The sequence below is a fragment of the Haliotis asinina genome, chromosome 6 (assembly GCF_037392515.1).
Source record: "Haliotis asinina isolate JCU_RB_2024 chromosome 6, JCU_Hal_asi_v2, whole genome shotgun sequence".
NCBI classification, from domain to species: domain Eukaryota; kingdom Metazoa; phylum Mollusca; class Gastropoda; order Lepetellida; family Haliotidae; genus Haliotis; species Haliotis asinina.
In genome coordinates, this window is record NC_090285.1 from 42,485,531 (window position 1) to 42,502,302 (window position 16,772).

The window sequence follows — 16,772 nt, forward strand, 5'->3', positions numbered from 1 at the left end:
TTTTCATTTTCTCCTTTTTTATGTATATTTTTTTTTATTTGTTTGTATTTCCACCACAAGGTGCATGTGTATCATTGACATCGGAAAGTCATGATACATTCTATTTCGTTTTGAATGGGCAAACTCCTGCATGCCTGAATATGCTTGTGAACGATTTGTTCTTACACACTTACATACCGAGGACTTTTCAGTTATACTTCTCACCATTTTCCCCCGTCAGTTCACTCGACTACTCATCATCTACTCTGAAGGCATGTATGTTTCATTCGCCACATGAAAGTGTCACTGTACTCCGACAATCAAACATGTCATTTACGATCTTACTTTCGTATATTAAAGGCTGCTTATGTCACATCACAATGTTGTTTGTATCAGGTCTCAGCGCACAACTCTTTGCCTATGCAGATGAGATAATAAGGAAAAGGTAAATCGCATTGAACGCCTGCTATAGGATTCACTGGTTTGCTGTAGGAAAATTACTTTCAAATCTGTGACAGCAAGCCCACAGTGATTCCCTGCTTTCTAAACACACATGGCATGACGATGCGGCTGGGTGGTGAATCAGTCAGCTATTTTATGTTTGCAGTTCTAGCTAGGTCACGCAGACGTACTTTACATGTATTAGACAGTATTTCCGTACCTTTACTTTGACACATAACAGCAGTGTTGCAGGCATTGGGGCGAATGTCAAACGCACACGCCTCACACGACCAAGGGTGCACAACTCTTGTCGCCCTAGTCCTGCATAGGCGAGGTGTGTGTCGGTAAAACACCCGGTGGATGTCAACGTGCTTGTGGAGCTACATGTACACACATAAAAGGAAATCTGTATTGACGATATCTGATATCATCAACACTTTACATGATACATATACAATTTGCATTCTTTGCTTCACATCTTGCTTTGTTTATGTTAAACTTTTGTAGTCTTTGCGTTTATTTTCCTTTGTTTATTTTAGGGTCGGGTATCTGGCTTGAGTGTAATGTGTATGTGGGGTTATGTATTTTGATGGGGCTGGATCTAAGTGAAACAAAACAAGACACACCGGCCATTAGATGGGGTAGGGTTTGGAACGCCCACTATCATATCAATGTAGGAACATACTTATCAAATCCTTCTTTGCTCAATGCTGTATATGCTTTTGCTCAATATATATGGTTTTACCGACACCTACCTTGGACAACGGTTTCTTTGCCTCACCTTTACGGTTAAGGCTCATTTTGTAATTATGATCAGTCTAAGCCATCATTCACACTATACCTGCTATCGCTGACACGCATTCTTTGTTATTTCTATGCTGCTGAAATAAATGGCATTGTTTTGTTATCAGTGTTTTCAAGTTTTCTTTTGGGGTATTTGGATGGCCCTGAAAAGGGCCTTTGGACCACAGAAATGTGGAGCGAAGGCGAGACAAAGAGACCTTAGGCCTTCTTTGGCATGGTGGCCTTCTTCTTGGGGGTCTTGACCTTCTTGGGTTTGGCAGCTGCCTTCTTAGGGGTCTTTGCCTTCTTGGGCTTGGCTGCAGCTTTCACCTTCTTTGGTGACTTGGCGGCCTTCTTAGCGGCTGTCTTTGGCTTCTTGGCAGCAACTGGCTTCTTGACTTTCTTGGGAGATTTGGCAGCCTTCTTTGGCTTGGCAGCAGGCTTAGCCTTCTTGGGTTTTTCGGCTTTCTTCACCTCGCCAAGACGGAAGGACCCAGCAGCTCCAGTTCCCTTTGATTGCTTCAGTGCACCATTCTTGACTCCATTTTTCAAAGCAACCTTGACGCGAGCATTGATGGCGACCTGGTTGTCACCAACTTTGTAGTTGGCCAGGATGTATTTCAGTATAGCCTGTCGGGAAGAACCACCCCTCTCCTTCAAGGATGAAATAGCTTTCTTGATCATATCCACATAGGTGGGATGTGCGGCAACCTTCTTCGGCTTGGCAGCAGCTTTCTTCTTGGGAGTCTTGACAGCAGCGGGGGCAGCAGCAACATCAGCCATAGTGGTAGGTTTGAGTGCAGAAAGTCACGTCAGCTACAAACGGAGCACGGAGAGCGAATGCCTCTCCCCGTTCGTTCGTTCGTTAGTTTAGTGCTTTTGAGGTCGCCTTCGCCGGTTGGCATGTCGGCAGACCTATCCCTCCTTGGGATGCGTGGGGTGTCCCTCTTTGGGACGCATGGTTGCGGACGTGGTTGTGGCTGCCAAGGGCTGGGGGTGTCCCACTTTGGGACGCATGGGCCGTTGCTGGTGTCGGTGCTTGATGGGGGAGTGGGGTACACAGTGGCCTGTGTAATGGGTTTTTTTTTTTTTTTTTTTTTTTTTTTCGTACGGGAGTAGACACGGCCACTCCCCTCGCTATTTGCTGGGGAGTAGACACGGCTACTCCCCGACTTCACCCTGGGAGTGGGCACGGCCATTCCCCTCGCTATCTACTGGGGAGTAGGCACGGCTTCTCTCCGACTTCACCCTGGGAGTGGGCACGGCCACTCCCCTCGCTATCTGTTGGGGAGTAGACACGGCCACTCCCCGACTTCATCCTGGGAGTGGGACGGCCACTCCCCTCGCTATCTGTTGGGGAGTAGACACGGCCACTCCCCGACTTCATCCTGGGAGTGGGCACGGCCACTCCTCTGGCTATCTGCTGGGGAGTAGACACAGCCACTCTCCGGCTTGACCCTGGGAGCGGGCACGGCCACTCCCTTAGCTCTCTGCCGGGGAGTGGACGCAGCCACTCCCTCCCATACCTGCTTCTGGAGCGGATATGGCCTCTCCATTGTGGTTACCTATGCTTACCTTGTGCTGTTTTTGTCCCTCCTTGGGACGCATGTGGTTGTTAATTGCCGACGGTTGTGTTGCACACGTGCAATGGTCCCAGACTATGGTGGGGAGTTTCAAACCATGGTGCGGTTGGGTTGAGACCTTGGGGATGGGAGCTTGGGTGCAATAATATCCCTGTGTATGTAACAAACCGGAGGACTGGCTGATTGATATAATTTCTCTATATATACTGACATAGTTCACTGTCCAGAAGAAAGTTTGCTAGTGGCTTATACATTGAATGGTGCTCCGTGTGAGCCAGCAACTGCTTTGCTGTCAACGTATCTAGTTTGGTTTCTTCTTTAAGTGTCTGCCTGATCGTGTCAAATCGTAGGCAGTCCAGCATGATATGAGGGACGGTGGCCTTGGTGTGGCATGTTGGACAGTCTTTGTATGAGGTTTTGGTGGTACCTAGCCTCAGGCGTGTGATCATAATATCCACTCGCCTGTTTTGTGAGGGGCCTGGTAGCTTCCCTTTCACACTGGGGCGGAGTTGATGTAACCATCTGCCTTTGTCTGAGGTGTCCCATAGCCTCTGCCACTTGCTAGTGATTGAATTCTGGATCATACTTCGGATTTCGCTTTTTGAATAGGGATGTTCCAGTGACACATTCAATTCTAGCGCCTGTCTGGCTAGTTTGTCCGCTCTCTCATTGCCGGGTATACCAACGTGAGATGGTATCCAGCACAGCGTGACCTCCTTCTCATTTTCCTGTCTTAGTTTCTGAATGAGAACCAGGATCTCATGGATGGTGTCGGGTCTGCTACTGGAGTGCTTGGTTGCCAGTGACTGTATTGCACTGAGTGAGTCTGAGAGGATAACCACTCTTCTCTCATGTAGGTTGCGACAATACCTAAGTGCATGGTGTATGGCTTCCAGCTCTGCAGTGTAGACCGATTGACCGTCCGGCAGGCGTGCCGAGATTGTGTGGTTGGAGGTGGCTGTGTGGATGAGGATACCGTAGGCGGTTCTGTTTCTCACGGGATCTTTTGATCCGTCAGTATATATGTGCGCCGAGTCCTCGTAAACCGTGTCAATCCTACTGAGCGCTCTGACACGTAGTAGCATTGGATTCTCACTTTTAGGCGGTTCATTTGTGAGAGTGGTGTCGACATTTGGAGACCGGAGTCTCCATGGAGGACATTGCACTGTCATTGGTTGGGTTGGAGGTTCTACCTGGTCGCATCCATGCTCTCGCCTTAGCTGGATGACCCTGAGCCCACCTGGCGTTGTGTTGGGTCTCTTTTTAAGCCACGCTTTGGTTCTACCAGAGTAGAGTTTCTCCTCCCACAACCTAGTGACGAGTGGATTGGAGCAGCGACTCCAATAGTTCAATGTCAGTTTCTCTCGCCTGAGATGGAGTGGTAGCTCCCCAGTTTCCACTAATAGGGCCTGGTGGGAGGTACAGGTCGCCGCGCCTGTGACCAGTTTAAGAGCTTGGTATTGAATGTTTTCAAGCCGGCTCAGAGCCGATTGGGAAGCACTGTGGTAGGCTTCGCACCCATAGTCTATTTTACTTCTGATTAGGGACTTATAGAGGGTCAAGAGTGTTTCACTATTGGCTCCCCATGAGCTGCCGGATACAGCTCTCATAGCGTTGAGGTCCTTCTGACAACTCTGGGTGATATTGTCTATATGTTTGGCCCAGGTGAGATGTTGATCGAAGGTTACCCCGAGAAACTTGGCTGATTTCTCAAATTTGACCTCTTTGCCCTTGAGTTTTAGACAGGGTGTGTGGCTTACACGGCAACCCTTACGCTTGAAAACCACTCCTACTGTTTTCTCAGGCGAGATAGTGAAACCCCATTTGTCGCACCATTGTTCCACCCCATCGAGAGCTTCCCTGAGTTGAGCCTGGATCTTGGATAGCTCTCGATGTCTGACCCATACAGCCCCGTCATCGGCGAACTTAGAGGTGTTGGTGTAACTGTCCCGTGGGACGTGTTCAAATAGGTCGTCAATCATGATATTGAATAGCGTGGGACTGATAATGCTTCCTTGCGGTGTGCCATTATCTAACCTGTGTCGCTCAGACAGGTGGTCCCCGAGGAGGACTGATATCGACCTTTCTTGCAAAAAACTTTGAACATAATTTGCCATTTTCCCTCGTACACCAACATTCTCTAGTTTAAGGAGGAGTCCATCGTGCCATACCATGTCAAATGCTTTGCTGAAGTCTAGGAAGACAGCAGCTAGGTACTCTTTCTTGACTTGGGCTAATCTTATATCACTTTCCAGTCGGAAAATGTGGTCAAGACATGAACGGTTTGATCTAAACCCGCTTTGGTCGTGAGATAGGTGTCCGTTTGTTTCAAGGTGATGCTTTAGGCGTATATTCACCATTGCCTCCATACTCTTGCACAGATTTGATGTTAGGGATATTGGACGATATGAGTTGGCGGACGCCTTCTCCTTTCCTGGTTTGAGCAGAGGTATGACTGCCGCATGTTTCCATGCTGCAGGTACCTCCCCCCTATCCCATATCAGATTGTACAATTGTACGACGACTTTGGCTACGCTGTCAGGCAACCTTTTTAGCATCTCATAGCTGACCATGTCCTCTCCGGGACTAGTACCTTTTTTGTGGTGTATGGCAGTTCTGAACTCCTCCACACTGAAGCATTGATTATAGGCATGCTGTTCGCCTGGGGGCTGTTTGGGCCGTTGCGGTGGCTTCTCTGACTTTGTAAACTCTTCAGAGAAGTTGTTGCTGCTACTGACAGAGGCAAAGTGGGTGGCTAAGATACTGGCTTTTTCCGGTATGGAAGTAGCCCCTGTTATCTTGGGATTGCAAGCAGACTTGCGTTTCCCTCTGATAGCATGTATCTTTTGCCAGACCTGTTTACTGTTTGTTTTGTGGTTGAGCGATCCACAGAACTTTTGCCATGAGTCAGCTCTGGCCTGATCAATGAGATCTTTAACTTTTTTCCTGGCTTCTCGGACTTGTCCTACGGCAGATTTGTCCCTTTGTAACCTGTTTAGAGCCTTTTTCCTAATGCGTCTAGCTTTGGCTATTTCCTCATTCCACCATGGGACGGCACGGGAGCCGTGTTTTGGCTGGGTGAGAGGTATTGAAGCCCGGGCCGCTTTGTATATAGCTGACGTTAGGTTGAGGCTGAAGGTTTCGATATCATCAGAGATGATTTCAGACGGGTCCAATTTATTGCATTCCGTACTGAATAGGGACCAATCTGCTTTGGAGAAGTTCCACCGCTCTCTAGGATTTATGTGGTGGTCGCATAGAGGAGGTGTGCCAAGGTGTGTGATGCACGGATAGTGATCACTTCCCATACTGTCATCGTGGACCTGCCATTGGCAATCGTGGGCTAGGTCGTTTGTGGCAATAGCAAGATCTAGGCCTGTCCATCCGCCCCTGATGGGACAATGTCTAGTTGGAGAGCCGTCATTCAGAATTATGAGTCCTCGTGACTCCACCCAGTCCTCCACCATCCTGCCGAAGCAGTCTGAGTGTTTGGCTCCTTCGTCCCACAGCGGGCTGTGGGCGTTGAAGTCGCCAAGGATTAGGCCTGAATGCCCGACCAGGTCCATGAGTTTGTTAAGCTCGTGGATGTTGGTGGGTTCGGCAGTCCTGTGATAGACATTTGCGATTTTGATTTCTTTGCTATTTGCCAACGTGACTGAGATGACTTGGGTTTCAAGGCTTCCCACCTCTGATACGACCATACTGGATGTACAATTGTCGGCGACAAAAGTAACCAGTCCACCACCTGTCCGCCCCGTTCTATCTTTGCGGTATTGTATGAAGCCAGGCATGTTAAAGTTTGTTCTCTTCCCCAGTTTCGCTTCTTGAATTAGAATAACGTGGGGTGTCAGTGCCTTTTGCTGAACTAGGGCTTTGAGTTCGTGGCCGTTTGACCTCAGGCCGTTGGCATTCCATTGCAGTATTTTTAGGTACATGATGACAGTATTTGCCCAAGCTTTTTAATTGAGATTGTTAATCTGCTGTTTGAGATAGGTTGCAGATTGCCCGTAGGACAGCAGTTTGGTGGCCAGTTCCCATAGAATAATGAGATTTGACCCCTCATTGCTGTCCTGTCGTGTGCCTAGTTTGAGTAAGGCGGCACAAACGAATTCAACCAGTGTGTCTGGGATTGTCTGGTTGTGGGCTGCTTGGGTGCTGTCTGTACCTGGTCCAGCATGCCTAACGCCGTTTTGTGTGGTCTCAACGGTGTTGGGAGCCACTTTTGTTTGGCCTTTTTTGCCCCGTTTGCCTCTTGGCCTTCTCCGCTTGGGTTTGGTTTTACCCTCACCCTTGACACTGGTTGCCGCAGTGTCGTTTCGATTCTGTGGCTTGGCGGTTGACTTATCCTCATTTCCCGCCTTACCGCTTCCCTTAGCCGCTTGTGCGTGCTTTTTTTGTAAAGTCTCCGTGTTTAGACTTTTTCTTTTAGTCTGCCTGCTCCTGCAGAAGTTCGAGAGGGCTGAGTGCCCTTGAACTTTGCAGTTCCTGCAATAGGGTGAGCAGTTGCCCTTGCAGACACTCTCTGGCTTGGAGCATGTCCTGCATTTTGCCTCGCTGCGACAATTTGCTTTCACATGTCCATAGCAGAGGCACTTCACGCCCTGCTTGGGTCGCTTGAGGTAGGGTAGTGTTGCCACTACCTTACCTGCCACTCTAATCGTGTCTGGCACCTGTGTGCCTATTATGGTGAGTATTACTACTCTGGTGTTTTGCCCTTGGCTTTTAATCCTATACATGTCGCTGATAATAGGATCGCGCTGGGTTGGGTCGATTAGCTGCTGGTCGCTAATCTTCTTGTCTAGATGCACCGCGCATCTGGTGTGAGAGACCCACCCTGGCACTTTCCATATTACCGTTTCGCCAAGGATTTTGTTGGGGAGGCGTAAGGATTCATTTACGTTGTTGCCGCTAACAACGTATCCCCTGTTTGCTTTATTTATTTTGTGGATGGAGATGGACTTACTAAGCTCCTCCTTAAGGGCTTGGGCAGTGACCCTGCTGGTGAGGGTGAGGTTGTAGTCTTTACAGTAGACTAGCCTCTCCCACGCCAGCTGTTTTGGAGGGTTAACCTTAGCCGGGGCTTTGGTTTGTTTAGCAGTGTCCTTGGATCTCTTAGAGTTCCTGATCCAAAGCTCATTTATCTGTTCCCTTTCCGACAAGCTGAGCCCGCTGAAACTGATTCCCCCTTCAGGCAATTTCATCGCGGCTTGCGCGTATGAGAAGTTTGCCGTTGCAAACTTTCTCTTTTTAGGGTTCTCAGTTTCTGGGCTGAAGTGCAGCTTTGTCTTCCCGGGACGGAGCTGGGCAAGTTCTCCGTTTTCCAGAGTAGAGCTGTCTCTTATGGGGTTGGGCATTCCCCTCTGAGGGCTGGGCATTCCCTCGGTTTCGGACTCAGAGTCCATTTCTATATTTGGTGGGGTAGTCACGGCTACCCCTATGTGTGTATGTTGGCCCCGAGAGCTGGGCGGGCTCTCGGGCTCGATCCCCGTGGGAGTCGAGTCCTGGCCAGGGGGCGGCATATCCCCATTTAGGCCAGTTGCCTCTCCGGGAGCAGACACGGCTGCTTCCCCCGCTTTGTTGGGAATAGTCACGGCTATTCCCTTTTTATAACAGCGAGCTCCCCCTCGCTTCCTCTCCCTTCTTTTCTCTCTTTGGGGAGCAGACACGGCCACTCCCCTGCGTTTTGGGGTGGTCACGGCCACTCCCTTCTTATTTGGGGTGGACACGGCCATCCCCTTCCTCTCCTTGCAGGGAGTGGACATGGCCACTCCCTCCTTGTCACCATAGGGAGTGGACACGGCCACTTCCTTTCCTTCACTATTGGGGACGGACACGGCCGTCCCCCTCTTCCTCTCTTTGGGAGTGGACACGGCCACTCCCCCCGTTACACAAAAGGCAGTGGACACGGCCACTTCCTTAGCCTCACCGTGGGGGACGGACACGGCCGTCCCCCTCTTCCTCTCTTTGGGAGTGGACACGGCCACTCCCCCCGTTACACAAAAGGCAGTGGACACGGCCACTTCCTTAGCCTCACCGTGGGGGACGGACACGGCCGTCCCCCTCTTCCTCTCTTTGGGAGTGGACACGGCCACTCCCTTCGTTACCCCGTAGGGAGCGGACAAGGCCGCTCCCTTAGCCTCGCCATTGGGGACGGACACGGCCGTCCCCTTTTCCCTCTCTTTGGGAGTGGACACGGCCACTCCCTTCCTCTCCTTCGCTTTATCATGTTTCCTGCTGTGGACCTGGGCGGTCACTAAGAAGGTGTTCCCTTCCATTTCTGGTCGGGAACAGTCCCTGTGAGATCCTCACAGCGACTTGCCTTCTTGGTTTTTTCCTTCTGCTTTCCTCCGAGGTCCTTCTAGCTTCGCAGCTGAGCTGCAGATGCGCCTCTCCCCGACAGCCAGCCCGGGTGATACTACAGAGGCGCGGACGTCGGAGGAGACACCCTGCATGTTGTGGCTGCTAGCTGCTAGCTCGGGAGCGTGTGTGCTTTCTCGTGCATTTGTATCCGAATAATCACTTCTTAATCGAGGAAAGTTTCTATTTTAACTTCATGACTGGATGCAAAAATCATTTGGCTACATGTCTGTTACAATAACAACACTCACAGGTGAATGGTGAAGCCACACGGGCTATTTTCAGTGAAGCCATCGAGGCAAAAATGTAGACATCGTTCGTTTCAAAAGTACATTTCGAGGCTTTAGACTCAAATTCAATCATTTCAAATGTTGTATGTCGTTTCTCAAGATATCTAACTATGAAGGTAAACCCCAACATAACTCATTACTGCCTCTCAGACGCTAAAACAAGCACCCAAACAAAGGCAATGAAGCACGTTTATCTGACAAGTTCGCCATTTTGCGAGAGAAAACATTCGACACTGTTACTGAACACATGATCTGGGGCACTACATTTACTGTTGAAATTTGCTTTTTGCCTCATAAGTAAGTAGCTAGGATGTTTCTTTCAATGAAACGGTGTTCCAAGACGCGAATCTCGGCACACAAACGGGGCGCGAACCCCAGTATGTAGAGTAAGATGGACATCTATTATACAAGACGCTGTACAGAACGATACCAGCAGTCGATCGTCACAGATTAACTATTTTTGCCTGCCACGATTAACCCGACTTTCTTGACATCACGACAGTATGGGCCGTCATCGTTTTCATATTAATTTTATTCGAAAAACAACATAGGCTGCATGCACGATCTCTATTGGGCGGGCGAAAACTGGATGTTTGGGGCGAGGGGGCGGGCGAAGTAGTGTGTCCTTTCTCGCAGCAGATGCGCACAGAAACAGCGTTCATATGTATCACAAGTACCAAATACTTGCCAGATACTGTAAAGATAACACTCCAACATGAAAACACATGATTGTGTAAACCCACTGAAAATGCGAGGATGCTGTTTGATCGCAATGTCCCTTCCCCACTACCCCGTGTGTATATGTAGCCGAAGTTTGCCTGTGAGCGTTGTCTACGGCCATACCACGTTGAAAACACCGGTTCTCGTCCGATCACCGAAGTTAAGCAACGTCGGGCCCGGAGAGTACTTGGATGGGTGACCGCCTGGGAACACCGGGTGCAGTAGACATTTTCATTTTCTCCTTTTTTATGTATATTTTTTTTTATTTGTTTGTATTTCCACCACAAGGTGCATGTGTATCATTGACATCGGAAAGTCATGATACATTCTATTTCGTTTTGAATGGGCAAACTCCTGCATGCCTGAATATGCTTGTGAACGATTTGTTCTTACACACTTACATACCGAGGACTTTTCAGTTATACTTCTCACCATTTTCCCCCGTCAGTTCACTCGACTACTCATCATCTACTCTGAAGGCATGTATGTTTCATTCGCCACATGAAAGTGTCACTGTACTCCGACAATCAAACATGTCATTTACGATCTTACTTTCGTATATTAAAGGCTGCTTATGTCACATCACAATGTTGTTTGTATCAGGTCTCAGCGCACAACTCTTTGCCTATGCAGATGAGATAATAAGGAAAAGGTAAATCGCATTGAACGCCTGCTATAGGATTCACTGGTTTGCTGTAGGAAAATTACTTTCAAATCTGTGACAGCAAGCCCACAGTGATTCCCTGCTTTCTAAACACACATGGCATGACGATGCGGCTGGGTGGTGAATCAGTCAGCTATTTTATGTTTGCAGTTCTAGCTAGGTCACGCAGACGTACTTTACATGTATTAGACAGTATTTCCGTACCTTTATTTTGACACATAACAGCAGTGTTGCAGGCATTGGGGCGAATGTCAAACGCACACGCCTCACACGACCAAGGGTGCACAACTCTTGTCGCCCTAGTCCTGCATAGGCGAGGTGTGTGTCGGTAAAACACCCGGTGGATGTCAACGTGCTTGTGGAGCTACATGTACACACATAAAAGGAAATCTGTATTGACGATATCTGATATCATCAACACTTTACATGATACATATACAATTTGCATTCTTTGCTTCACATCTTGCTTTGTTTATGTTAAACTTTTGTAGTCTTTGCGTTTATTTTCCTTTGTTTATTTTAGGGTCGGGTATCTGGCTTGAGTGTAATGTGTATGTGGGGTTATGTATTTTGATGGGGCTGGATCTAAGTGAAACAAAACAAGACACACCGGCCATTAGATGGGGTAGGGTTTGGAACGCCCACTATCATATCAATGTAGGAACATACTTATCAAATCCTTCTTTGCTCAATGCTGTATATGCTTTTGCTCAATGTATATGGTTTTACCGACACCTACCTTGGGCAACGGTTTCTTTGCCTCACCTTTACGGTTAAGGCTCATTTTGTAATTATGATCAGTCTAAGCCATCATTCACACTATACCTGCTATCGCTGACACGCATTCTTTGTTATTTCTATGCTGCTGAAATAAATGGCATTGTTTTGTTATCAGTGTTTTCAAGTTTTCTTTTGGGGTATTTGGATGGCCCTGAAAAGGGCCTTTGGACCACAGAAATGTGGAGCGAAGGCGAGACAAAGAGACCTTAGGCCTTCTTTGGCTTGGTGGCCTTCTTCTTGGGGGTCTTGACCTTCTTGGGTTTGGCAGCTGCCTTCTTAGGGGTCTTTGCCTTCTTGGGCTTGGCTGCAGCTTTCACCTTCTTTGGTGACTTGGCGGCCTTCTTAGCGGCTGTCTTTGGCTTCTTGGCAGCAACTGGCTTCTTGACTTTCTTGGGAGATTTGGCAGCCTTCTTTGGCTTGGCAGCAGGCTTAGCCTTCTTGGGTTTTTCGGCTTTCTTCACCTCGCCAAGACGGAAGGACCCAGCAGCTCCAGTTCCCTTTGATTGCTTCAGTGCACCATTCTTGACTCCATTTTTCAAAGCAACCTTGACGCGAGCATTGATGGCGACCTGGTTGTCACCAACTTTGTAGTTGGCCAGGATGTATTTCAGTATAGCCTGTCGGGAAGAACCACCCCTCTCCTTCAAGGATGAAATAGCTTTCTTGATCATATCCACATAGGTGGGATGTGCGGCAACCTTCTTCGGCTTGGCAGCAGCTTTCTTCTTGGGAGTCTTGACAGCAGCGGGGGCAGCAGCAACATCAGCCATAGTGGTAGGTTTGAGTGCAGAAAGTCACGTCAGCTACAAACGGAGCACGGAGAGCGAATGCCTCTCCCCGACAGCCAGCCCGGGTGATACTACAGAGGCGCGGACGTCGGAGGAGACACCCTGCATGTTGTGGCTGCTAGCTGCTAGCTCGGGAGCGTGTGTGCTTTCTCGTGCATTTGTATCCGAATAATCACTTCTTAATCGTGGAAAGTTTCTATTTTAACTTCATGACTGGATGCAAAAATCATTTGGCTACATGTCTGTTACAATAACAACACTCACAGGTGAATGGTGAAGCCACACGGGCTATTTTCAGTGAAGCCATCGAGGCAAAAATGTAGACATCGTTCGTTTCAAAAGTACATTTCGAGGCTTTAGACTCAAATTCAATCATTTCAAATGTTGTATGTCGTTTCTCAAGATATCTAACTATGAAGGTAAACCCCAACATAACTCATTACTGCCTCTCAGACGCTAAAACAAGCACCCAAACAAAGGCAATGAAGCACGTTTATCTGACAAGTTCGCCATTTTGCGAGAGAAAACATTCGACACTGTTACTGAACACATGATCTGGGGCACTACATTTACTGTTGAAATTTGCTTTTTGCCTCAAAAGTAAGTAGCTAGGATGTTTCTTTCAATGAAACGGTGTTCCAAGACGCGAATCTCGGCACACAAACGGGGCGCGAACCCCAGTATGTAGAGTAAGATGGACATCTATTATACAAGACGCTGTACAGAACGATACCAGCAGTCGATCGTCACAGATTAACTATTTTTGCCTGCCACGATTAACCCGACTTTCTTGACATCACGACAGTATGGGCCGTCATCGTTTTCATATTAATTTTATTCGAAAAACAACATAGGCTGCATGCACGATCTCTATTGGGCGGGCGAAAACTGGATGTTTGGGGCGAGGGGGCGGGCGAAGTAGTGTGTCCTTTCTCGCAGCAGATGCGCACAGAAACAGCGTTCATATGTATCACAAGTACCAAATACTTGCCAGATACTGTAAAGATAACACTCCAACATGAAAACACATGATTGTGTAAACCCACTGAAAATGCGAGGATGCTGTTTGATCGCAATGTCCCTTCCCCACTACCCCGTGTGTATATGTAGCCGAAGTTTGCCTGTGAGCGTTGTCTACGGCCATACCACGTTGAAAACACCGGTTCTCGTCCGATCACCGAAGTTAAGCAACGTCGGGCCCGGAGAGTACTTGGATGGGTGACCGCCTGGGAACACCGGGTGCAGTAGACATTTTCATTTTCTCCTTTTTTATGTATATTTTTTTTTATTTGTTTGTATTTCCACCACAAGGTGCATGTGTATCATTGACATCGGAAAGTCATGATACATTCTATTTCGTTTTGAATGGGCAAACTCCTGCATGCCTGAATATGCTTGTGAACGATTTGTTCTTACACACTTACATACCGAGGACTTTTCAGTTATACTTCTCACCATTTTCCCCCGTCAGTTCACTCGACTACTCATCATCTACTCTGAAGGCATGTATGTTTCATTCGCCACATGAAAGTGTCACTGTACTCCGACAATCAAACATGTCATTTACGATCTTACTTTCGTATATTAAAGGCTGCTTATGTCACATCACAATGTTGTTTGTATCAGGTCTCAGCGCACAACTCTTTGCCTATGCAGATGAGATAATAAGGAAAAGGTAAATCGCATTGAACGCCTGCTATAGGATTCACTGGTTTGCTGTAGGAAAATTACTTTCAAATCTGTGACAGCAAGCCCACAGTGATTCCCTGCTTTCTAAACACACATGGCATGACGATGCGGCTGGGTGGTGAATCAGTCAGCTATTTTATGTTTGCAGTTCTAGCTAGGTCACGCAGACGTACTTTACATGTATTAGACAGTATTTCCGTACCTTTACTTTGACACATAACAGCAGTGTTGCAGGCATTGGGGCGAATGTCAAACGCACACGCCTCACACGACCAAGGGTGCACAACTCTTGTCGCCCTAGTCCTGCATAGGCGAGGTGTGTGTCGGTAAAACACCCGGTGGATGTCAACGTGCTTGTGGAGCTACATGTACACACATAAAAGGAAATCTGTATTGACGATATCTGATATCATCAACACTTTACATGATACATATACAATTTGCATTCTTTGCTTCACATCTTGCTTTGTTTATGTTAAACTTTTGTAGTCTTTGCGTTTATTTTCCTTTGTTTATTTTAGGGTCGGGTATCTGGCTTGAGTGTAATGTGTATGTGGGGTTATGTATTTTGATGGGGCTGGATCTAAGTGAAACAAAACAAGACACACCGGCCATTAGATGGGGTAGGGTTTGGAACGCCCACTATCATATCAATGTAGGAACATACTTATCAAATCCTTCTTTGCTCAATGCTGTATATGCTTTTGCTCAATGTATATGGTTTTACCGACACCTACCTTGGGCAACGGTTTCTTTGCCTCACCTTTACGGTTAAGGCTCATTTTGTAATTATGATCAGTCTAAGCCATCATTCACACTATACCTGCTATCGCTGACACGCATTCTTTGTTATTTCTATGCTGCTGAAATAAATGGCATTGTTTTGTTATCAGTGTTTTCAAGTTTTCTTTTGGGGTATTTGGATGGCCCTGAAAAGGGCCTTTGGACCACAGAAATGTGGAGCGAAGGCGAGACAAAGAGACCTTAGGCCTTCTTTGGCTTGGTGGCCTTCTTCTTGGGGGTCTTGACCTTCTTGGGTTTGGCAGCTGCCTTCTTAGGGGTCTTTGCCTTCTTGGGCTTGGCTGCAGCTTTCACCTTCTTTGGTGACTTGGCGGCCTTCTTAGCGGCTGTCTTTGGCTTCTTGGCAGCAACTGGCTTCTTGACTTTCTTGGGAGATTTGGCAGCCTTCTTTGGCTTGGCAGCAGGCTTAGCCTTCTTGGGTTTTTCGGCTTTCTTCACCTCGCCAAGACGGAAGGACCCAGCAGCTCCAGTTCCCTTTGATTGCTTCAGTGCACCATTCTTGACTCCATTTTTCAAAGCAACCTTGACGCGAGCATTGATGGCGACCTGGTTGTCACCAACTTTGTAGTTGGCCAGGATGTATTTCAGTATAGCCTGTCGGGAAGAACCACCCCTCTCCTTCAAGGATGAAATAGCTTTCTTGATCATATCCACATAGGTGGGATGTGCGGCAACCTTCTTCGGCTTGGCAGCAGCTTTCTTCTTGGGAGTCTTGACAGCAGCGGGGGCAGCAGCAACATCAGCCATAGTGGTAGGTTTGAGTGCAGAAAGTCACGTCAGCTACAAACGGAGCACGGAGAGCGAATGCCTCTCCCCGACAGCCAGCCCGGGTGATACTACAGAGGCGCGGACGTCGGAGGAGACACCCTGCATGTTGTGGCTGCTAGCTGCTAGCTCGGGAGCGTGTGTGCTTTCTCGTGCATTTGTATCCGAATAATCACTTCTTATTCGAGGAAAGTTTCTATTTGAACTTCATGACTGGATGCAAAAATCATTTGGCTACATGTCTGTTACAATAACAACACTCACAGGTGAATGGTGAAGCCACACGGGCTATTTTCAGTGAAGCCATCGAGGCAAAAATGTAGACATCGTTCGTTTCAAAAGTACATTTCGAGGCTTTAGACTCAAATTCAATCATTTCAAATGTTGTATGTCGTTTCTCAAGATATCTAACTATGAAGGTAAACCCCAACATAACTCATTACTGCCTCTCAGACGCTAAAACAAGCACCCAAACAAAGGCAATGAAGCACGTTTATCTGACAAGTTCGCCATTTTGCGAGAGAAAACATTCGACACTGTTACTGAACACATGATCTGGGGCACTACATTTACTGTTGAAATTTGCTTTTTGCCTCATAAGTAAGTAGCTAGGATGTTTCTTTCAATGAAACGGTGTTCCAAGACGCGAATCTCGGCACACAAACGGGGCGCGAACCCCAGTATGTAGAGTAAGATGGACATCTATTATACAAGACGCTGTACAGAACGATACCAGCAGTCGATCGTCACAGATTAACTATTTTTGCCTGCCACGATTAACCCGACTTTCTTGACATCACGACAGTATGGGCCGTCATCGTTTTCATATTAATTTTATTCGAAAAACAACATAGGCTGCATGAACGATCTCTATTGGGCGGGCGAAAACTGGATGTTTGGGGCGAGGGGGCGGGCGAAGTAGTGTGTCCTTTCTCGCAGCAGATGCGCACAGAAACAGCGTTCATATGTATCACAAGTACCAAATACTTGCCAGATACTGTAAAGATAACACTCCAACATGAAAACACATGATTGTGTAAACCCACTGAAAATGCGAGGATGCTGTTTGATCGCAATGTCCCTTCCCCACTACCCCGTGTGTATATGTAGCCGAAGTTTGCCTGTGAGCGTT

At 47.7% G+C, this 16,772-nt stretch overlaps 2 non-coding genes across 2 annotated transcripts; both read left to right on the forward strand.

The window, feature by feature from the left end:
• Window positions 1–10,262: 10,262 nt before the first annotated feature.
• On the forward strand, window positions 10,263–10,381 carry LOC137288288 (5S ribosomal RNA). Its single transcript, XR_010957068.1, has one exon. It is a non-coding gene; the product is annotated as a 5S ribosomal RNA (ribosomal RNA).
• Window positions 10,382–13,517: 3,136 nt separating this feature from the next.
• Window positions 13,518–13,636, forward strand: LOC137288289 (5S ribosomal RNA). The gene has a single exon (XR_010957069.1). It is a non-coding gene; the product is annotated as a 5S ribosomal RNA (ribosomal RNA).
• The last annotated feature ends 3,136 nt before the right edge of the window (window positions 13,637–16,772 follow it).